Source organism: Rhinoderma darwinii, chromosome 2 (assembly GCF_050947455.1).
Source record: "Rhinoderma darwinii isolate aRhiDar2 chromosome 2, aRhiDar2.hap1, whole genome shotgun sequence".
Lineage (NCBI taxonomy): Eukaryota > Metazoa > Chordata > Amphibia > Anura > Rhinodermatidae > Rhinoderma > Rhinoderma darwinii.
The window spans coordinates 86817516-86842089 of record NC_134688.1 but is presented as its reverse complement, the minus strand read 5'-3'; the positions used below and the strand labels follow the sequence as shown (position 1 = coordinate 86842089).

Here is a 24574-nt window from a genome sequence, read left to right as displayed (position 1 = left end):
TGTCTCGGGTATTGCAGCTCAGCTCCAGGGATGTGCTGGAATACCATTTTCTGGAAAAAATCAGACCCTTTTTTCTAATTTTGAAGCCATCTTTTTTAAACCACGATCCTTAAGGTTCAGTTCACATAGTCGCCGGAAGTCAGAGGTTAGTCATGGAGAACTTCGGGGGACTTTCAGTCCCCCGTTCTCCCTATCGCTGCCAGCGATCACACATGTATCCCCTATCCTGTGGATAGGAGATACATGTCTTTTGTAGGACACACTGTAGGTCGCATTTTTTTGGGAGGGGGGACGCTGTATGGCGTTCCCTACGGGGGGGGGGGCTGTACGGTGTTCCCTACAGGGGGGGGGCTGTATGGCGTTCCCTACAGGGGGGGCTGTATGGCGTTCCCTACAGGGGGGCTGTATGGCGTTCCCTACAGGGGGGACTGTATCGCGTTCTCTACAGGGGGGGCTGTATGGCGTTCTCTACAGGGGGCTGTATGGCGTTCTCTACAGGGGGCTGTATGGCGTTCTCTACAGGGAGGGCCCCCCTGTAGAGAAAGCCATACACCCCCTCTGTATATAACTCCATACAGCCCCCTTTGTAGATAACGCCATACAGCCCCCTTTGTAGATAACGCCATACAGTCCCCTCTGTAGATAACTACAAAGGGGGCTGTATGGCGTTATCTACAGAGGGGGCTGTATGGAGTTATCTACAGGGGGGCTGTATGGCGTTATCTACAGTGGGGGCTGTATGGCATTATCTACATAGGGGGTGTATGGCGTTATCTACAGAGGGGGCTGTATGGCGTTATCTACAGAGGGGGCTGTATGGCGTTATCTACAGGGGGGCTGTATGGCATTATCTACAGGGGGGCTGTAAAAAAGGCACTATCGACAAGGGGGGGTTGTGTGACACCCAGGAGAGGGGGGGGCCCCAGTCAAAAGTTTGTTATGGAGCCCAGTCTTTCCTAGTTACGCCCCTGACACAGTGTATGCTTTTTAAAGGCACAGAATGATATAAATGATGCATTTGATATAATTGGTTTCATCCAAGCTTGGTGTAAGGGCTAGAAAATGTATTGAACATATCGTAAAAGTTCCTCTGTCAGTGTTTTTGTTTTTTCACCAGTAGCAACCGGGCGATCATTTTTTAGTGACAAATCTCTGCATGTATTCATCCATCCAATAATAAAAATGCTTTGAACATTTCCATGCAGAGATTTGCCCACTTTTATTTGTTATAATTGGAACACTTGAATTGGCCACATGGTAAATTACTAACAAGTCAATTGAGGCAGCATACTTGGATAGGTTTCTGTAGAATAAACCTATCCAAGGCTATGTTTTGTATTGTTCCAATGCTTCTAAAATGGAAAATGAAGCAACTTTGCAAACTAATTGATTTTAATTAAAAATAGTTTTGTGTCTACAGCTCTTATACAGGCCTATATGTTTCCATGGTAACAAACAACAAACTGTGTAGTTTAATCCTACAGTTGTACTCCCTTCCATTGGTCCCCACATTCTTACAAACCGAAATAGGGAACAGGTTGAAGTCAATATGACTGCAGGATCAGACTACACAGGGTTTGTTTGTTGTCTGTTACCATGGAAACATATAGGCCTTTATAGGAGCTGTAGACGTAAAGTGATGGAAAACTTTTAATTAAGAGTATTTGCAAAGCTGCTTCATTTATTTTAGATGCATTGGTACAATAAAAAAAGTTTTGCAAATGTATATAGGATTTTAAATTAGCTGAAGAAAAGCATTTTCTATTTTCTCTTTTCCCTAGGTTGGGTTCCACGCTTCTTTTTTCGGGGATGAAGGCATCAAGGAGATTTACATATTGTTAGTGTGAACAGAAAAAATAAATCACTGAAAAGGTCTTTGAACACTTTGCTACTAGTCATGTGGATATATGTGCAAGGTACCAATGGTGCAGTCTAAAAGGACCTCAGTTATCACAGTGGTCCAAAAAGAACTTGTCTTCTGGCCTTGAAGGAATGGAATTGGAACCAGAGTTTATAATTCAATGCATTTAACATATAAAGTCAACAGACAGAGAAGACATGTTGTAGGTTTTTAAAGCGTAACGTGTCCTAAATTCCATGCAGATTTTTTTTCGGCAAACCCATTCAAATGAATGAGCAGATGTTTGCCGACGTATTGTAGCCCTATTTTCAGACATAAAACGAGGCATAATACGCCTCGTTTACGTCTGAAAATAGGTCGTGTGAACCCAGCCTTACTGCCTGCTCCACAGGTTTTGTTCACTGTAATTTAAGTCAGCACCAAAATCGGTTAACGTTTATAACGTACAAACGTGAGCGCCACACTTTCCGTTGTCCACCCTGTGTAATGGAGGGGGGGCAGACATCTTGGCTGTGTGGGGCCCAGAAATTTCTAATGGTGACCCTGGGGGTATATGCAGGATTTTATTATCAAGGTGGGGTTTGACACACACCAACCCCTACTGCCACTCTCGGCAATGATAGTAGTCGGACTAGTTGTTTTGGGCTTACTGCGGGATCGTACGCCAGACCTGTTGACGCCATAGAGATCTAGGTTACCCTATAACCCATTTTGTATGCCACAGCAAATTTACATTTTCACTATATCGGCTGAAAGTCACTACCCTGAGTAAAAATTCCCCTTTTCTTTCCCCTATAGGGGAGCACAACAGTATGATTAAATAAATTCTATTTTCCTGACCCGATTATATTTTTGGTATCACTGACTGGCAGCAGCAGAATGATTATCTTTAATGTCCAGTTCTGGTATTTGGTGGCTGCTTCTAATCCAGTCCTTGCATTGTTTATTTTGTAATAGCTTTATACACTGCAAAGACACATCAGAATAACAAGCTGCTTTCTCCTGTAAAACTTGTAAGCAATGTCTCTCATTTGATAATCCCATTGATCGTGGACTGTTCTAACATTGATTGCAAGTAGTCCCATCATTGCTCTTTCTGAATGATAGCATCATCAAACCGCCAACGAGTGGAGAAGCAGTGCATACAAACCATGGGCTGGAGGAGGCGGCTGCTGCCTGCTGATGTGGAGCAGGGGGTTAAGGTACAGTAACATTCTGCCCTTTGTCAAAGCGCTATTCAAATCAAGGAAAACAGATTTCACTGGATCCTCTGCTTATCATTCTGCGCACATACGATTGTCCATGTCAAGCTCTCAGCTGTTAAAGAAAAAACAACAACAAAAACCAGGAAAAATCACAAGACTCATATGTGTATTGCTATTATTCCAATTTAACTCATTGGAAGAAATCGAAGTAAATGTAGGTTCACACTCACATGTTCTTCAGGTGACGGGGAAACATCTCGAGTGATGACAAATCCTAAAACACATGAAAATGAAACCCAGTTTAATTTCCTCACAAATGTTAAGGAACAGATCCATTAGAGGATCCCATTCATTTCTATTGACATTGATGCCTCTGTTTTAATCCATTCTATTGGGATTCAACCAGACCAAATATCCAGCAGGCAATGCTATCCTATCCTTCTAGTTGCCATAATTGGATGACAAATTGGGCATTTGATACAAAAAAAAGCATCAGTTCTTAAATCAATCATTCAATGCATTTTCCATTGATTATAATGGTACAGACAAAAATATGTTTTTGTAAGAGAGCACTTAGCGAAACGGATTATAACACTCAGATTGAAAAACGAATACACTTTATTCATCATGTGCCAAATTGTTGGATACATTGGGAAAGAAAAAAAACAGGCCTGTCTTAAAAGACTGCAAATACCAATGAAGGAAATAATCATGGCAAAAACCACATGAATTAGCTTGTGGTAGGCTTAGATACACCGTCCCACAGACAGTATCACACATGGACCCTGTATCTAAGCCTAATACATGTGTTACTAATAATTTTTTGTGTGTTTTCTTACAGGTTCGGTCATTGGACTACGTCAGATTCAAGGACTACATCGATGACGGCTTTTTTTATTATCAATAAAATTGTTAATGAGGGTTGTGTGGGTTTTTTTTATTTTTTTTTAAACTATATTACTACCGCCTTAGTAATGGCCGCCGGCTGATTGACAGCGTCCATTGCTAAGTGCTTAGTGTTAGCCAGTGCAGAGGCTAACACTAACCCCCTTTATTACCCCGGTACCCACCGCCACCAGGGGTGCTGGGAAGAGCCGGGTACGATCCAGTACTTGACCATCTGTAGTGACGGCCGGGCAACGGGGCGGCCGCAGGCTGGTATTATCATGCTGGGAAAGGCCTGGAACAGTGGCCCTCCTTCCCACCCTTGTGATGCTAGGCTGCTGCTGCTTTATTGTATCTGGCTGGTTATGAAAAATGGGGGGGGACCCCACGTCATTTAAAAAAAAATAAAAAAATTAATAATTGGAAAGAACGATGTGGGGTCCCCTCCAATTCTCATTTAAACTATGGATAGGATTAGATACAGTGGCTCAGCAGACAGTATCACACATGATAGGATTAGATACAGTAGCTCAGCAGACAGTATCACACATGATAGGATTAGATATAGGGACCAGCTCGCTGACATTGCGGTTCCAGCGCTGGACCCAGAAAAGGTAAGTATAATAATTGTTTTGCTTTTTTATGTGTTACGAATTATTTTTGGGTGTTTGTGTTATTTTACAGGTTCGGTTATTGGACTATATCGGATTCGAGGACTACTTCAATGACAGCGTTTTTTTATTATCAATAAAATGGTAATGAAGGTTTTGTGTTTTGGGTTTTGTGTTTTTTTATTTCAATCAAATATTTTTTCTATTTTTTTTTTTAAAACGTAATAATGCCTTAATAATGGCCGCTGGCTCATTGACAGCATCCATAACTAAGGCGGAGCTTAATGTTAGCAGGTACAGAGGCTAACACTAACCCCTATTATTACCCCGGGACCCACTGCCACCAGGGGTACTGGGAAGAGCCGGGTATGCAGCGCTGCTGTCATACGAGCACTGTGGCCCCTTTAAAACAGCTGATTGGCAGGGGGTCCCGGGAGTCGGACCCCGCCAATCAGCTTCAGTAGACAGGGATATTAATCTTACCCTCCTCTTCAGCCGAAGAGGATGTCCTGACTCTATCCAGGATCAGGATGGGGTGCGCGGCGCATAGCGTTGTGACGTCATGCATTGTGCACAGCGCTGTGATGTCAGGACCTCCGCTGCGCTCCGGAAGGTAAGTGCTGTAGCTACTATAGTAACATGGGCCCGCGGCCCCAGTTACTATAATAACTTTTTATTGATGTAGTGCGACCCCTGACTTCGGGGCCAGGTCGCAATTGTGACCGCTGCGAACCCTATAGCTACGCCACTGGTTGGGTGAGAGGTCCTGCTTCACACCGGTTCTCTGAATCGGCTGTAATTTTAACAGCCGGTACGGGAGAACCGGGGCAAACTGGGCCCCCTTCCAGCCTCGGGCCCCAGGCACTTGCCCAGATTGCCCTTATTATAATCCACCCCTGAGTACAAGTATTACCTAAAACAAACATGTCAGGAGAGCTGGCTGATGCATTAAGGATAGATTGTACAGGACGGTAGATTGATTAGTAATGAGTTAGAGTTTCTTTGAGAGGACATGTCAGGTTTCCTAAAATGTCTGTAAATACTTGTAGTACCCATGAAATAACAATTCTGGAGCATCTTTTATTAATTAATTTGATTAATTCTGTGAATGTATGAATAAATTGACAGCTAAAATGACAAGGTTGAAGCATCTTGTCTTAGAACGCTGCATTGTGCCATTCCTCTGTTATTCCTCCTGGAAATGTGTGACTAAATTGACACCTGGGTGTTACCATTCCCCTTGTCTTTGAGATATGTCCCTACACACTCTGACACTGTACAATCAGTGCTGCCAATGTCAGGCTGTTTAGGGACACACCTTATTGATAAAGGGTATAGCAACGCCAAGTTATCAATTTATTTTAGGGAGGAATAACAGAGGAGCAACATAATGCAAAGTTCTAAGAAAAGATTTGTTATTTCATGGGCAACACAAATATCTACTATAATAGACATGTCGGGAGAGCTGGCATGTCCTTTTTAACACCTAGCTGCTGCACTAATACTTAGCTTTAGGATCTATTCACATCTGGGTAATTTTTCGCGTTCTTCTGTTCCAACTGGCACCAACAGCGCTCGACAGAACCTATTGACTTTAATGGGTTTCGTCTGGTTTCTGTAATTTTACAGGACAAAATAGCGCAGCATGCTGAGCTATTTTGTCTGGGATTTCTGCTGTAATTTTGCAACGGAGGCTTGTTACGGAGGCTCTAGTACAGTTGTGAACATAGCCCTAATGCAGCAAAGTTGCCATATGTGAACACAAACTTAACCAGTCAGTACAGAAATATGTTAAAAATATCAACAATATTTGTCTGTTTGGTCGACAAATCCAAGTAGGCAATTCAAAATAATAATAATAATAATAATAATAATCTTTGTTTATTCTGCGCCAACATATTACGCAGCACTTTACAATTCAGAGGGAACATGTACAGACAATATCAGACATTACATAGTGACAAAACAAATTTACAATTCAAACAAGAGAAGTGAGGGCCCTGTTCCCAAGAGCTTCCAATCTATGAGAAAATAGCGGTTGACACATGAGGTAAAAGTATTTGTTTTGTACAATGGTTCAGTCATATTTTATACAAAATAAGGTAAAAAAATGTAAAGCTAAATGAGCCAGACCCCAGCCAGTGTTTGTGTATAAAATGCAATAGGGTGTGTGGGATACTGTTGAATGAAGGGATTATGATCTGAGGACTAATGTAAAAAGACGAAGGGGTTAAGTAATCAATTAGGGAATGTAATATGGGTACCTTAAAAAAAAAGTGTTTTTAGGACCCGCTTAACCCCTTAATGACCGGGCATGTTTGTACCTTAATGACCAAGCCAGATTTGTCAAATCTGGTATGTCTGACTTTATCAGAGAATAACTCGGTGAAAGTTTTGAATATCCCAGTAATTCTGACATTGTTTTTTTCGTCACATGTTGTACTTTATTTTAGTGGTAAAAGTAGACTGATACAATTTGCGGAAATTAATTAAAAAATAGAAAAATGGAAGAAATTTTGTAAAAATTACCATTTTCCCCTATTTTTAACTGCAATATGTCACATATGTACACACATACAGTACAATTTTTTTAATTAAATATATATTTCTATCTCTTTACTCCATTTTGGCAGCACTTTTGAAAAAATAAAATAAATTTTCAGCAATTTAGAGGACTTACAAATTGAATAATAATTTTATAAATTTTGAAGTACATTTTGTTTTCCTGCACCAAGCCAGGTTTTCAGAGGCTCATAGGTCTCAGAGTGATGGAAACCCCCACAAATGACCCCATTTAGAAAACTAGACCCCTTAAGGTATTTACATAGGGGTATAGTAAGTATTTTGACCCCACAGTTTTTTGCTAAATTTAATACATAGCAGGTGAAAAAAAAATTCACTTTTTTTCATAAAAGTATCAGTTTGAAGACCAATTTCTTTGTAAAGCGACCATGAGAATGAAGAAACACACCACAAAATCTATCACCCTGTTTCTCCTGTTTTAAAAAATACCCACATTCTGGCCCTAATGCGCTGCCTGGACACACGGCAGGACCCAAAAGGAAGGGAGCACCCGGAGGCTTTCAGGACTCATATTTTGCTTGAAAATGTTTTAGGCCCCACTGTACATTTGGAGAGGCTTTGAGCTGCCAGAACGATAGAAACTCCCCATAAACGACCCCATTTAGAAAACTAGACCCCATAACGTAATTATTTAGGTGTATAGTAAGTATTTTGACCCCACAGTTCTTTACTAAATTTAATGCATATCAGGTGAAAAAAAAAATAATTTCACTTTTTTCATAAAAGTATTCGTTTGAAGACCGATTTCTTTGTAAAGCGAACATGAAAATGAAGAAACACACCTCAAAATATATCACCCTCTTTCTCCTGTTTTCAAAAATACCCACATTGTGGCCCTAATGCGTTGTTTGGACACATGGCAGGGCCCCAAAGGAAGGGAGCACCCGGAGACTTTCAGGACTCAAATTTTGCTTGAAAATGTTTTAGGCCCCACTGTACATTTGGAGAAGCTTTGAGCTGCCAGAACGATAGAACCTCCCATAAACTACCCTATTTCGAAAACTAGACCCCTTAAGGTATTTATCTAGGGGTATAGTTAGCATTTTGACCACACAGGTTTTTCACTAAATATATTGTAATTAGTCTGTAAAAATTAAAATGTACTTTTTTTCTGAAACAACATAGAAATTTTTATTATTTACAAGGAATAACGAAGAAAATGCACCCCAACATTTGTAAAGCAATGTCTCCCGATTACGACAATACCCAATATGTGGTAATAAACTGCTGTTTGGACCCACAGCAGGGCTCAGAAGGGAAGGAGCGCCATTTGGATTTATGATTTTGCTGGAATGGTTTTCGGTGCCATGTCGCATTTGCAATGCACTGGAGGGACCAAAACAGTGGAAACCCATCAAAAGTGAGCCCATTTTGGAAAAACTTTCAAGGAATTTTTCTAGGTGTATAGTGAGCATTTACACCCCACGGGTCTTTTGCAGAGTTTATTAGAATTAGGGCGCGAAAATTAATATCAACATTTTTTCCACTAAAATGTTGCATTTTCTCATTTTCACAAGGGATAAAGGAGGAAAAAAACAACCATTTTTTATAAAGCAATTTCTCCCGAGTACGGAAATACCCCACATGTGATCATACGTTTTTTCATTAGAAATGAATTAACCCTTTCAGGACTGATCCATTTTTTGCTTTCATATTTTAGATTTTCACTCACCGCTTTCCAAGAGCCATAACTTTTTTATTTTTCCATCAATAGAGCGGTGTGAGGGCTTATTTCTTGCGGGAGGAGCTGCAGTTTTTATTGGTACCATTTTTTGGTACATAAAAAGTGATTCAAAAGTTGTATTACATTTTTTTTTTTAGAGCGAAGGTGACAAAAAAAAAACAGCGATTTTTGCGGTTTCAATTCTTACATTTTTTTAAGGTGTGCACTGTGCAAATTAAATAATGGTATATTGTAATAGTTCGGACTTTTACGGACGTAGCGATACCAATTTTGTTAATTTTTTTGACATTACTTTAGAAGAATAATGCGAAAAGGTGTTTTTTTTTTTACTTTAAAAAAAATACAATTCTCACTACTAATAACTATAATTCTTCTACACATTTTATTAATCAATCCCCTTAGGGGACTTGAGCCAGCGATCATTGGATCACTGGTACAATACACTGCAATACTAATGTATTGCAGTATATTGTTATTCTTACAGGCTTCTGTAACAGAGCGATCGCTGTACCTGTCCGTTAGTACCGAGGGGGCCTGCTGTAATACACAGCCGACACCCGCAGCGTATGGAGCGGGCTCAGCTGGTGAGCCGGCTCCATACATCAACCGCCGCACCATGACGGGCAATTAAGTCATAGTGCGCAAAGGGGTTAATGCACAGCGGATGGTTCAAAGTGAAAATTGCAATTTTCCACTGATACGCCATTTTAGTGCATAATATGTTGTGCCCTGTTTGTGCCACAGAAGACAAATACCTCATAAAACGTTAAGCGGGTTCTCTCAGGTATGGCGACACCATATGTGTGGGCGCAAACTGCTGCTTGGGCACGCTGCAGGGCTCAGAAGGGAGGGAACGCCATTTTGCTTTTGGAGCGCAGATTTTGCTTGGCAGTAGTTTTGTTTGGGGTTTTGCTGGTATTTCAGTTTATAATCTGGAGGCATATGTGAGCTGTGCGGGGTACATCAGGGTATAATAAGAGGGTATAATAATGGGGTAAATAAATAATATTTCATAGATATGTGCCCGGTGTCGCACTGATAAATGGCGCCTGATCTTATCCACTTTTGGAACGCTCTGCACATTTTGCATCGCCATATTCTGAAAGCCAGAACTTTTTTATTTTTTCACCACCGGAGCCCTGTAAGGGCTTATTTGTTGCGGGACAATCTGTAGTTTTCATTGGTACCATTTTGGGGTACATTCGATTTTTTTTGATCACTTTTTATTACATTTTTTTGCAATCCTGAGCAAAAAACAGGAATTCTGACACCGTTTTTTTAGTTTTTCTTTTTGCGGCGCTCACCGTACGCTATAAATGACATTTTTACTTTATTCTGCGGGTTGGTACGATTACGGCGATACCATATGTATATAGGTTTGGTCCTTTTTTTTAGCGTTTGCACAATAAAATGACTGCTGTGGAATTCTGCTGCGGACAGTCCGCACTGGAAGTCTGCAGCAGACAGTTTGTCCATTGGTTTCCACATCTTTTTAGTTATCTTCGTGCAGACGTTGCAGACAACTCCGCTGCGGACCATAGGTTGCAGTGCGGAATTTGGTGTCCGCAGCATACACTGGCTGTTGCGGACTTGATGCGTACTTGTGGCGGAATTTCTTCATTGACTTCAATTGAGTTGCAAAATTCGGCAATGAAATCCGCAGATGTTATGTGTGTTGCGTTGCGGATTGCTTTCGCGAGCAGGATATTTCTTCATTCTGGCTGGACCTATGTGTTTCGAGGTCTAGAGCCAGACTGACATGGAATGTTTTAAAAGACTGCAGGAAGTACTCTTCACCTGAATACGCAACGGCTAATCCGCATCATTTTACTCCACATTTTAGGCAAAGGCGCAACGGAATCTGCAACGCGGATTATATGCTGCATTGATGCGGACAGTGTCTGCAGAATTCTGCCACGTCTGAACGTGCCCTAAGATCGTTGGCAGAACGAAGAGTGCGACTAGGCTGGTAGACAGAGGTGAGGGAGGAGATGCAGGGAGGTGCAGCACTGTGGAGAGCTTTGTGGTTGAGAGTAACAAGTTAAAATTTTATTCTAAAGTGAATGGGTAACCAGTGCAGTGACTGGCACAGGATAGAGGCGTTGGAGTAGTGGTTCATCAGAAAAATGAGCCTGGCTGATGCATTCAGGATAGATTGGAGAGGAGGGGAAGACTGATTAGCAATGAGTTACAGTTTACATAGTAAAAAAAAAAGCTAATTCTGGACATGTTTTTGAGGTGCAGATGGCATGAGCGTGCAAATGATTGAATATGAGGAGTAAAGCAAAGATGTGTCGTCCATAACCCCAAGACCGCGGGCATGCTGTCTAAGAGTTATGGTAGTACCATGGATTAAGAGATATTTTTTTCAGTCATGGGGTTATAACGGCATGTTTGAAAGACGAGGGAAAGGTCCCAGAAGAAAAGATTGTGGTTAAATATTTTAGTTAGATGAGTAGTGACAGCCGGGGAGAGGGACCGGACAAAGTGTGAGGCAATAGGATCACTAATGCAAATAGTAGGACAAGAAGAAGTAAGAAGTCTAGGCATGACTTCTTCTGTTATTGGGTCGAAGTTCTGAAAGTGAAAAAGAGAAAGTCTGGGAAGAACAAGGATAGATGCTACCTGAGGACTAACATTTTTGCAATAAATTTGAATTTAAAAGGGGTTTCTACTCCAGAGGACAAGCTACTGCGTTGTGTACCTTGCTTTTGCATGTAGAGACCAATGTCTGTCTCTTCAAGTGGAATTAGTAACAATATAATGAGCCCAAATGTCAGCATACCAAATCATTTTTTTTCTTAATATAAATGGAATCTTTAGTATTATTTATTTAAGTGTTCTTCTCCAGGCTCACTGTTTACTGCAGTATACAGTATATAATTTGGGTTTAATGCCTACAAGTAGGTGGGTTAGATGCCTCATTAATGTGATAAAGTAATTCTTTGTACATGTAATTATACTGGCATTTCTCTCTCAATTGTATTGAGACATGACAAAGAGAAGACACAACATGGGTCTGCCCAGATGTAATACATGATCAGCTCATGGTAATAGTTACTGTATCACAGCTTGATAACTGCTCTGTCTTTGGTTTAAAGCCATTTGGATTTCATACTGCTGGTAATGGGTCCCTTCTGCTCAAAACGCTAAGCAGTAACACATCACAATGGCATCGTAAATTATATGTAACGCAGAATGGTGACATTGTGGTTTACAGTGACACCTACCAGTATTACAGATAATCAAGCTGTGATATTATAGCTCACGGAAATTGGGGCAATTACATTGCTGGTCCTCCCAGGAGAGGAGGTTAGAGAAGTATGGGATTTTGGGGAGCCATCTCCTGTCAACAATTCCATCAATTCCCTTTAGCTCTGCTCATGCTTCATTCTGTAGTTTTGGATCTTGATCATGACCTGGGCTTTACTGAGCTGCCTTATAGAATCTATAGCATTTCCAAATGATGAGTTCAGATGATGGGTGTCATACAACTATGTCTCCAGCTCAGTGACTTGTCTGGTTGTAATTTCTGTTCCTGGAAGGTTTGCTGAGCTGAACCTAAACCTAGTGATTTCTCTGTAACAAAAAAAACAGAGAAGGATGAAAAAAACAAAAAAGAGTTTACACATGTTTACATAAGATTAAGATAAAATTATGAGTTTATTAGAAGCAATTGAGGAGTTTGCGGATCATAGGTAGGCAAGAGGTGGCAGGGTGTGCAAGACTATGATGTATACAGACAGATCTTTTTTATATTAAAGCATCTAAGAGGCCATACTGATTGAAACTTAGTGGGTGCTATTCACTACCCACTTGTTTTAGCAAATCCCTCACGTTTAGTGGACCAAGTTGAGTCATATGGCTAATTCGAAGCAGTCATTGAGTCAGCTATTTTATCCAAGGACAGAGGCTGCTGTGATATCTATGAAAACTGTCTGCAAGAGATCAGGCGACCTGAATTGCGGATCCCTGTTTTTGTCTGACACTGCTGGTAACCATGAGGCAGTGAGGGAAAGCGTCAGACAGTGGGAGAATTATTATATAAATCATATTAGTAAGTGACTTCTATCCCTGTTTCTTGTAGGTTCCTGTCCTTAAGGGGTTATCCAGTTTAGAAAAACATTTTCATATACCTTATTAGGGGGATTTGCTGTTCAGGATCCTCATCTCTTGACTAGAAAGGAGAGCGGCTACAAAGACTTTCTTTCGCTCTGGAGGACCTGTTCTGTACTGTATTTTACAGACAACACATTAAGATAAATGGGCACTGTGTAATGCTTAATTTGCCCTGTGGTGGTGCTGCAGGGAAATTGAACAGTTACAACCAAGTTTTCCCACAAATTACATCTGATATTTGGGGGTCCTAGTAAGGGGATACCAGGTTATTGTCAAGGGACCCTTCTAACAAGTAGGGATTGTCCAAAGTGGAGAACCTCTTTAATTTACTGAGTCCAGTATTACCCCTTACATCATTTGATGCCTTACAGATGCATTGCTGTTAAGACTCAGGATTTTCCTAGGAAATATTTATCATGACATCATATTCTATGACTTAAGCGGATAAATAGAGATTGCTTAGCCTTGACATTACAACATTGAGAAGGATATAGTAACAAGTGGAAGCTCATGAAAGATGACGTACCAGATAGGTAGAATGATCGAACTCATGTCTTTTTCAGGTGCCAAGAAGAAAGTTGTCAACATTTCTCTTGTAGATGTGAAGTGTAATGTGTAGATGGGAGATGGAGTTCTGTTGGACATCATCTGTGGGTTGCAACTACAGTGCGTGGACCAGTTCCTGCGGAAAAAAAAAATGGATATTTGCAGTGACAGTATAAGATATATTCAACACCATAAGGGTCCAAGATGAGACAATCGTATGTTTCACATCCCATTGGATGAAGTTTTATTCAAGAATATCCAAAAGAATTATGCCGTCTTATGAAAAAAAATGGTACAGGGATGGATAGTGTCCCAAAGTATCAATACTAACTGGTGGTAATGTAGATGATAATTCGATAATAACCAGTTGAAGTTCTTAAGTTGCTTAGTCAGTCCTCCACATAAATTGGACTGCATCTTTGGAAGATCGGCTAATGGGTCCCACTTTGCTGCATCCAGGATATGCAATTTTTTGTGTCTTGAGCTAAACAGACCTATTCTTGAATGTGGTGGTGGTGGTTTGACGCGTGTATTCCCAGATATGCACACGTGGATGGGTTTAATCTCCTCCATGTGAACATCAGGAGAGGAACCCCATTTTTACTTTGTTAGTTGGCCCTCCTTCCTCAGTGTAATAGTATAATCTGAATAGGTTACTGAATGATGTTGGTGGCAGCAGTGTGGACAAGTGAGCAGTAGGTGACTTACACGGGATATTGTAGACTTCTTCCTGCAAATAAGATGTATTTGAGCAATATTCAATCATCTGCATATTTGGCAGCTGTAGCCCTTTATGACACACAGAGTAACACATACTGGTACCCCTGACAGTAGAGGTGTTAATCTAATATAGCAACTGCGGATTTTAAAGTAAAAGTCTGATGAAAAATGAAGATTTACAACCTAGAGAAATGTGTTAGAACTGTTTATAACAGCTCTGCTTTCATAGCACACAGCAGGGCACTAGAACGTGTTATTTAACACCACCCTCAAATTAAGTAGTATATAGATAAATATAATTGCAAGCTAAATTTTCATACCCAGACTGGTCTACTGGGACATATAAGTAGGGTAATATTTTCCTAGTATAATTATTTGTGAGGAAGTAGCAGAATAAATCCTTTTGGATCAAGAGATGTATGAAGCAATTGTAACTCGTGGCTTGGTACTTTATTGAAGCTTTTCTTAATGCCAAGTACTCAAGGACTTGGAAAGCAAAATGACTTAGGAATAAAACATTGCATTCAAAAGTGAAGATTTCTTTTTCTGGTTAATATGTGTATTTATGCAAATATAGAAAGTATCACCATTGAGGCTCATAATGTAATTTCTCAGGCTCACACACACACTATAGCCAATATCTTATGACGCTAAATAACCTTATAGTTAAATCCCAGTAAATGGCAGTCTACAATTTGTTTACAGATTCCATAGACTATTCTTTAATATAGTAGCCCACGTATCTGCAAACTGGAGGTGCACTTTGGAGTGTTTTTGTGTCTTGGAGGAAATAGATATACAGATACAGTAGACATACTTCTACCCAGTGGGCATATAATGCTAGGTGGTGAAGATTTAGCAGTCACTCCCAGGCCATGGCGTCTGACAGGGGCCCAAAGACTAGTGATATAAAAGGAACATGGTAGGTGGGGAGGCTCTGTTACAGACTTTGCATTAGGACTGAGGAGTCACAACACTGGGTGGAATTTATTATGTGGTTTATGGCACATTAGTTGCGGTAAAAAGTCAAAACATTTTGCGCACGCCTGTTTTGTGCCACTTATATGCCACTCTATCTAGTGGGTGGGGCTTAGCGGAAGTTAGTCGGGTCACCCGCAACTCAACAAATTTTCTTTAATGTACACCAGAAATTGTAGTAAATTATAGTGGAAATTTACGCCAGCTCGTAGCTGGTGTCGATTTCCCTTTGTGGCACACGGATTGTCCGAGATGCGACAAATTTAATAAAAGGCATTCCTCTCTTATTAGATTTGCTGCATCTTACTCCAGCGACCGTCAGTAAAAGACTACCATACGAAACACTAGTCTTAGTAAATCTGGGTCTCTGTTTGTACTTATTTTGGGCCACTATGGAGCTCAAATAGAATCAGTCCTCTGAAGCATTATGCCGCAATAATAGATGAATAAAAGCACATTTTTAAAAATCCTGTCGTGTTGATCTATCTGAACAGTTTTTTTTCTCTTTGAATTTAAGTTTGTTCCATAATATAAACATGCAGATATACAGATACACGTTTTTGTCTCTAGCCACTAATGTGTCTCAAGTTAGTTCCCAATGAATAAGTAAGATACACTATCAGTGTGCTGATGTTCTACCTACGGCTACTAAGACCAAACCTCAACCATATTCAAAAAATGATAAAAGAAATCTCCAAGGATCTCCCCATGGATTTCAAGGACTCTTGACAAGTGACCCATCTACACTCAGGATTAAACTTGCAGAAATAAAATATGTAAAGTAGACCTAGACCTACCTAATAAATAATATCTCTAGTATAGTCAGTAATGTTAAAATTATAATTTTGGGAAAGGGGGTAGATAACTCAGTACACCCAAAAAACTGCAGATGGAGTAGCGATAACTAAGATGTGCATATGTGTAAATCAAAGAGTGCTCATTAAATATTTTTAGGTTTTTATGAAATTATCATTAAAGGGGTTGTCCGAGATTTAATGACTTTGTGTTAATGCTTGTAATTTATAAATGTAAATACATTTGTAATATACTTACGTTTTCCAAAGTGGCCCCGTTTCCAGATCCTGCCGTGGGGAACTTGACGGGTGACGTCACTCTCTGCTCTGGCAGCTTTCTTGATCTTGAATTATTTTCCAGGTATATGACACGTCACTTGTGAGGTGGTGTATATCGGCTTGTTCTGTTGTAATGAGCATGCGCGGCCCCTGCTGTTATCTCGAGAACAGCAGGGACCGCGAGAACAGCAGTGACAGCGCATGCGCGTTACGGGCTGTGAAGCAGAAGAAGACGATATACACCATGTCACAAGTGACGTGTCGTATACCCAGCAAAGAATTCAAGATCAACATAGTGGCCAGAGCCAGTGCAGAGAGTGACGTCACCCGTCAAGTTCCCCACGGCAGGATCTGGAAACGGGGCCACTTTGGAAAACTTAAGTATATTACAAATATATTTACATTTATAAATTGCAAGCATTAACACAAAGTCATTAAATCTCGGACAAACCCTTTAAGGGGGGTGTGCTAACTTGAGAACAATATTTTTTCATGCGGTCTATTAGACCATATGGACATCATAGATGGCGGGGAGAGTTTCCCACTATTAAACAATGTGGAGAGCCCCAAGACAGGGCAACTCCCTTTCATGCAGACTTTGTATCACCATGTATTACATGATTTAATGATTATGGGAAAATATGTAGCTTCTCGAAGCTTCTCATGGTGATCCCCAGCCAGACCCACAGCAATCAATTGATCATCAGCATGGCTTTCCTATAAGGAGACCAGATAGAACAGTCCTTTTAAGAGCAATTTTTGAATTAATTAAAATTTATTATTTCCAACTCTCTGTATTTCTCACTGAATATGGAAATTATTATTTGTTTCTTATAGAGAGATCATCAAATACCATAAAACTTGTATCAGTAGTTGGGATCTTTCTCATTTTAATATCAGAAAACTCAATGATGTCGTTGGTTGAAATGATCTGGACATCATCATACTGCAGGTCCCAGCTGTCTGAATAACATATGCTTTGCCCTACCATAAAGTTCCTCAAAATAATTTGGGTTTTCCCACGACAGTGTTTTATGACATATCAATAGTATATACCACAAAATACCTATTGTAGGGGTCTGACCACTGAGCTATTCAATTTTGCACTTGAATTTCAGTGATTCCCATGCATTTGAATGGAGAGTGGTAACTTTCACTCCTGGAACAAAATTGAACCATTCTCAGGGCCAATATGGGTCACAGCACCATGTCCTATTGATGTTCTAAGCTGGCCACACACATTAGATAATATTCGTCTGAACCCGCCGATTTCAACGGGATCGGATGCCTATCTCATGTATGGGGGTCTCCTGACTCTCCCCAGTGTCGGAAAAGTCAGAGAAAAATGTCAACATGACTGATCCTTTGTTGCCATGGGAGATATGCCATTGCCAGCGGTGTCTGGCAGAAGCTTATTTCCCTCTCCCCAATGAAAAAAAAACCATACACACTGAGCCGATCGAGCATGTTATGGTTTTGTCAGGACTAGCTGTTCGCCAAATGGGTGCTTGGCCGACAGCTATCTTAAAGAGGCTCTGTCACCAGATTATAAGTGCCCTATCTCCTACATAATCTGATCGGCGCTGTAATGTAGATAACAGCAGTGGTTTTTATTTTGAAAAACGATAATTTTTGAGCAAGTTATGAGCTAGTTTAGATTTATGCTAATGAGTTTCTCAATCGACAACTGGGCGTGTTTTTACTTTTTACCAACTGGGCATTGTACAGAGGAGTGTATGACGCTGACCAATCAGTGACTAATCAGTGTCCTGCACTTCTCATTGTTCCAGCCCAGCATGATCCACAGCACAGTGTGATTGTGCAGTGAAAGAAGTAAACACGCCCAGATGTTACAAACACAATACACGCCCAGTTGGAAATAAGAGAAAACACGCCCAGTTGTCCATTAGAAAAGCTCATTTGCATAAATATAAAATTGCTCATAACTTAGCCAAAAATTATCGTTTTTAAAAAAACTAAACGTTACTGTTATCTACATTGCAGCGCCGATCACATGCAATAGGAGATAGGGATTTGATAATCTGGTGACAGAGCCTCTTTAATTAAGTGTATGGCCAGCTATAATTAGGGGACTCAAGGATGGTGCAAGTGGGATGTTTCTCGATTAAACCATTTGTTTTCCCCAAGATAAGTGGCACCAGGGGTGTCTGGTAGCTGCTTATCTTATTCCCTCCATAGAAATAATATACGTGTTTGTCAATTCTCTAAGGGCATGGTAATAGGCTAGTCAGGGAAGATGTGTAAATAGTGATAGCTGCCTTATGTCTATGGTTGTTCCTCATATCCTACTTCAATTCATAGAGCCAGGATTTTGCAATGAATAAAAAATAACTAAACAAACAAACAAAATTTCTTGCCTGCCATAAAAATGTTGTTGTTTTTTATCATTGGTGGAAATGAATCGTCCATGTGTAAACATTGTGTAATATTGTTGAATTAAAACATGTAAATTTGTCAATAATTAAGGACATTGTAATTAGTGTAAATGGGTCTCTTGACATACACTAGATCTGTCCACTGCCAGAAGAAGGGGCTATGCAGTGGCAAAAATGCTAAAAGAAAAGGATAGATAGATGGATGGATGGATGGATAGATAGATAGATAGATAGATAGATAGATAGATAGATAGATAGATAGATAGATAGATAGATAGATATTATACGATAGATAGATAGATAGATAGATAGATAGATAGATAGATAGATAGATAGATAGATAGATAGATATTATACAATAGATAGATAGATAGATAGATAGATAGATAGATAGATAGATAGATAGATAGATAGATAGATAGATATAGAAAGGTGAAATGATAGATAGGTAGATAGATATAGATATGTAGGTAGATAAAAGATAGATAGATAGATAGATAGATAGATAGATAGATAGATAGATAGATAGATAGATAGATAGATATTATACGATAGATAGATAGATAGATAGATAGATAGATAGATAGATAGATAGATAGATAGATAGATAGATAGATAGATAGATAGATAGATAGATAGATAGATAGATAGATAGATAAAGGTGAAATGATAGATAGGTAGATAGATATAGATATGTAGGTAGATGATAGATATTATACAATAGATAGATAGATAGATAGATAGATAGATAGATAGATAGATAGATAGATAGATAGATAGATAGATAGATAGATAGATAGATATAGAAAGGTGAAATGATAGATAGGTAGATAGATATAGATATGTAGATAGATAGATAGATAGATAGATAGATAGATAGATAGATAGATAGATAGATAGATAAAGGTGAAATGATAGATAGGTAGATAGATATAGATATGTAGGTAGATGATAGATATTATACAATAGATAGATAGATAGATAGATAGATAGATAGATAGATAGATAGATAGATAGATAGATAGATAGATATAGAAAGGTGAAATGATAGATAGGTAGATAGATATAGATATGTAGATAGATAGATAGATAGATAGATAGATAGATAGATAGATAGATAGATAGATAGATAGATAGATAGATAGATAGATAGATAGATAGATAGATATTATAAAATAGATAGATAGATAGATAGATAGATAGATAGATAGATAGATAGATAGATAGATAGATAGATAGATAGATAGATAGATAGATAAAGGTGAAATGATAGATAGGTAGATATATATAGATATGTAGGTAGATAAAAGATAGATAGATAGATAGATAGATAGATAGATAGATAGATAGATAGATAGATAGATAGATAGATAGATAGATAGATAGATAGATAGATATAGAAAGGTGAAATGATAGATAGGTAGATAGATATAGATATGTAGGTAGATAAAAGATAGATGGATGGATGGATGGATGGATAGATAGATAGATAGATAGATAGATAGATAGATAGATAGATAGATAGATAGATAGATAGATAGATAGATAGATAGATAGATAGATAGATAGATAGATATAGAAAGGTGAAATGATAGATAGGTAGATAGATATAGATATGTGGTAGATAAAAGATAGATAGATAGATAGATAGATAGATAGATAGATAGATAGATAGATAGATAGATAGATATTATACAATAGATAGATAGATAGATAGATAGATAGATAGATAGATAGATAGATAGATAGATAGATAGATAGATAGATAGATAGATAGATAGATAGATAGATACATAGATAGATAGATAGATAGATAGATATAGAAAGGTGAAATGATAGATAGGTAAATAGATATGTAGGTAGATGATCGATAGATAGATAGATAGATAGATAGATAGATAGATAGATAGATAGATAGATAGATAGATAGATAGATAGATGATAGATAGATATAGAAAGGTGAAATGATAGATAAGTAGATAGATATAGATATGTAGGTAGATAAAAGATAGATGGATGGATGGATGGATAGATAGATAGATAGATAGATAGATAGATAGATAGATAGATAGATAGATAGATAGATAGATAGATAGATAGATAGATAGATAGATAGATAGAGAAAGGTGAAATGATAGATAGGTAGATAGATATAGATAGATAGATAGATAGATAGATAGATAGATAGATAGATAGATAGATAGATAGATAGATAGATAGATAGACATGTAGGTAGATAGATAGACATGTAGGTAGATAAAATATAGATAGCTGAGATAGAATAGGTGTCTAATGGATTGTAAAAAGAACATATACAGTACATCCTATAATGCATTCTGCATAAACCAGAATATCAGAAAATGTAAATGTATTAAAATTGCGTTCACCCTTAAACCATATTTTATATCTATTATTCTTGGCCCAATTTCTCATATAACTTTATGATTTATCTCTAGATGTTTGCAAGCTTCATGACACTGTATAAACAAACCACTTGGGAATAAGACCATGTTTCAGGCATGTGTTATGCTTCTAGAATTATTTATGTATTTACCAAACTTTCATGAGCACACAAAAACGTGTCCTAAAATGTAATACAGAATAACAGAATATCATAAATTATGAGGATATTTTACAGCACGGTTTTCGGATTATGAGCGCCCATCAACAAGAAAAAGTGTCCACATACAATTCCTTGACAATGTTTCCCTTGAGAAACAGTGCGAGTCTTGAGGAGCCTGCAGAGGATGTACTGGCGGATTTCAGCTGAGGGTTGGGAAGGGGCACAGTTGTTGTAAATCACTTTATGAAATAATGTACTTATGTTTTGTTGATTACATACAGCCTGTAGGCATTTGTAGAACTAATCTTTCTCTTATCTCTTCCTACATTTACTTTCTAATCCCAAGAACTAATTAGCAAAATCACTTAATTCTAAGCCCTTACTGACTGGCAGGGGGTTAATCCTCAGCACTCACAGACCTCCTGCATGCCTTGTCCTTTACACACAGATATCTGATATGGGCCTCTATTTATATAGTATACATTGTGAGTGTGAGCTGCCACTTTGGAAGGAATGTATATTATGTTTGCTATGTTGTTATAAGTCTCTGCCTCTCTGGCATTGGGTGCTGCTGCTCCTATACTGGTCATACTTGAACATCAGGACATAACCAGGGGACACACTTTGATACTTCTGCACAGTGCCATCGTACGACTGGCGCTTCATGTAAAGTTGTGGCAAGGTTGCTGCACGTGTGTTGCGAGACAGGATCAAAAAGTGATGAGAAGTCTAAAAGAGAACATTATGGGGCAGATTTACTAAGCTGTGTAAGATTTAGACAGCGTAAACTTAGACCAGGCAATCAGAGGGGGCGCCAAATTGATCCCAGTGGAATCCGCTGTATGATAAATTTGGCGCATCTTGCTTGATATGTTACACACCTTTCTCTTCCTTATACCACCCATTGGTTGGCTTAGTTTACGTTTTTTTCTGGCAAATTTTGAGACTTTGGCACATTTTAAGTCTCGCCCTTTTTCATGAAGTCACACCTTTTTTCTAAAAAGTTGTGCAAACATCTGTTCATTGTGACGCATTTTCTTCATAAATAGGTCTAAAATGTAATTAGACAAATTGCGCCACAAATCCACCACATTTTGGGGCATTTCACAACAAGGTGTAGGCACTTTAGTAAATCTGCCTCTGTTTCCTCTTGGATCCATTCCAGTTATGGCCATAAAATCTTCATGCAGAAACCTCAATAAATGAACCTGGCCTAACAGTTTCTATACCTAAGAAGTCCCTCCACCATCTTGTAGACACTAAAAAGTTTCAAATTGAAATTCTTGTACAGATATCTGGATGGTTCCTGATTTTTGACTCTGTATATACCAAGGTAAACTATCATAGTGCTACTTCTATAACTTTCGCTAGTCACAATTTATTATGCTATTAAAGAAATAAATACATATATTATACATGTCATGCTTGGACTTGTAGTCCCACAACCAATGGCAAGTCACTTTATGCCTGATCTAGTCTTTACATCTAAAACATATTGTATAGGTTCATTCATGTCCTATTGTTCGTACTGTAACATTAGAGAGTGCAATCTCTATACAGTGCTGCAGCATATGATGGTTCCATATAGATAATGGGTGATACAAAAATATTCATTGTATTTCCCTATTTCTTCTGCTATACTAGAGAGGTGAATTTACATTGACACATGACAATAGCAATGGGGGCCCCTGCTGATCTGAAACTTCTGGGTACCAGGCTGTAATTAACTAAAGTGTTAAATGATCACAGGAACAATCCTATTGTGTCCAGTGAGGGGCATTAGCATGTGAAGTATGGCTAATGATGCCATGTAATCCCCTGGATTAGTTAACAGATACACAGTTTACAAAGAATCACTTTACAAAGGATTAGACAGGATTAACAGGATGCACCCTGCTGAGGGAGATTACTAAAACACAAACTTTCCTAGATTAGCAGTCACTCACTTAAACCGTATGAGAAATGTCACTGAACATCAATAATGAGAATCTGAGACACTGCACACTTGGGCTGTAACCATTGTTCTGGCACATAGAGAGTTAAACCAATATCTATATGCTTCCTAGACTTCAATTTAAGACTGTTGTCTACAAAGAGATCTAACCCATGAAGCTGAACATCATTACTGCCATAAAGGGAGATGGAAGTGCTCATCAGATCACTGTAACCTATTTGTTCCATTCCCAATGTTATCATATCTGTGACAAGGTTAACTTTAGTATAAATTCCACATTGCTGTGCTGAGTACATGGGGCTGCTTGTATATTACACACCACTACACATGCACTGCCTCTCCATCCATGAGCAATGTCAACAATACAGAACATTGCTACATTGTGTTTATAAACTTCTCATTATTTATAAATAGAATAAACAGTATTTACCTGATGTGTTCATTGTCTCTTGTCCTTGCATTCTTCCTCATAGATAGCTTTCTTGGGGTGTTGCTCCCTAATAGTCAAGTTGTGGTGGACAGAGACCCCTTGTATTGAGGTGGAAGGTAGACATGACACCAGTCCAGATGTGGAATAAATGGTAAGGTGGCATCTTCAGCTGGTGGCAATGCATAGGTTGTCTAGTTCTGTGACCAGCTACTAAAGGGTCAATAGCAAGTTCTCTGGATGCCAACTCCAAGTGGAGTGTTTGCAGCTTAGCTGGTGCCTTATTCCTGTGCTGGGCATTGTGCTGACTGATGCTGTTGGCACCTCTGAGGTCTTCTGCTTGTAGGACCTGGCTAGGAAGGTTCATTGTCTTGGCAGGGTGCTGGGGTTCATTCCTGGCTCTGGTGCACACATCTCACTGGACACTACAGCCAGGGAGCTGGGCAAACAGACAGCAGCAGAGCACACAGATGAAACCTGAGCTACTGGCAGAGGGACATGTGACTATCTGCTGGCCAATGGCCATGGGGATGGAAGGATCACAATGAACAGATAATAGTAGCAATTTGTAACTTACATTCTCCTCTATGTAACCCACAAGGATTGTAAACACTGTGTGATCTATTGATGTAATGCACACAGTGGCTGCTGGGTAATTATCATATTAATATGTGGATACTGCACTACTTTATCTCTGGTATGTCAAGGTTTAAGGAAGAGCAAATGAAAGCAAACCATAAAGACAAAGACTGATATGAGAGATGTGCTGAGAAGGCGAGATCTTATGCAGAAAGTCATGAACTTCATGAAACCAAAGTGCAAATATAAGCAATGGCTGCAAGTCTGACATTCAACACAAAGTATCTGAAATAAAATGGATTTCAGGGGACTGGTTAGATGTAGGATCTACAATTTTGCAAAGACTAAACTTGTAATCTGATTATTAGGATTATTTAGGGTTTGTTCGCT

General features: G+C 39.0%; 1 long non-coding RNA gene across 1 annotated transcript; it reads right to left on the bottom strand.

Moving 5' to 3' along the window:
• Nucleotides 1-696: 696 nt before the first annotated feature.
• Nucleotides 697-24071, bottom strand: LOC142742291 (uncharacterized). The gene is made up of 4 exons (XR_012881341.1): nt 23609-24071; nt 13475-13630; nt 3297-3340; nt 697-3178 (listed from the first exon to the last, which is right to left on the bottom strand). It is a non-coding gene; the product is annotated as an uncharacterized LOC142742291 (long non-coding RNA).
• Between the last annotated feature and the right edge of the window lie 503 nt (nt 24072-24574).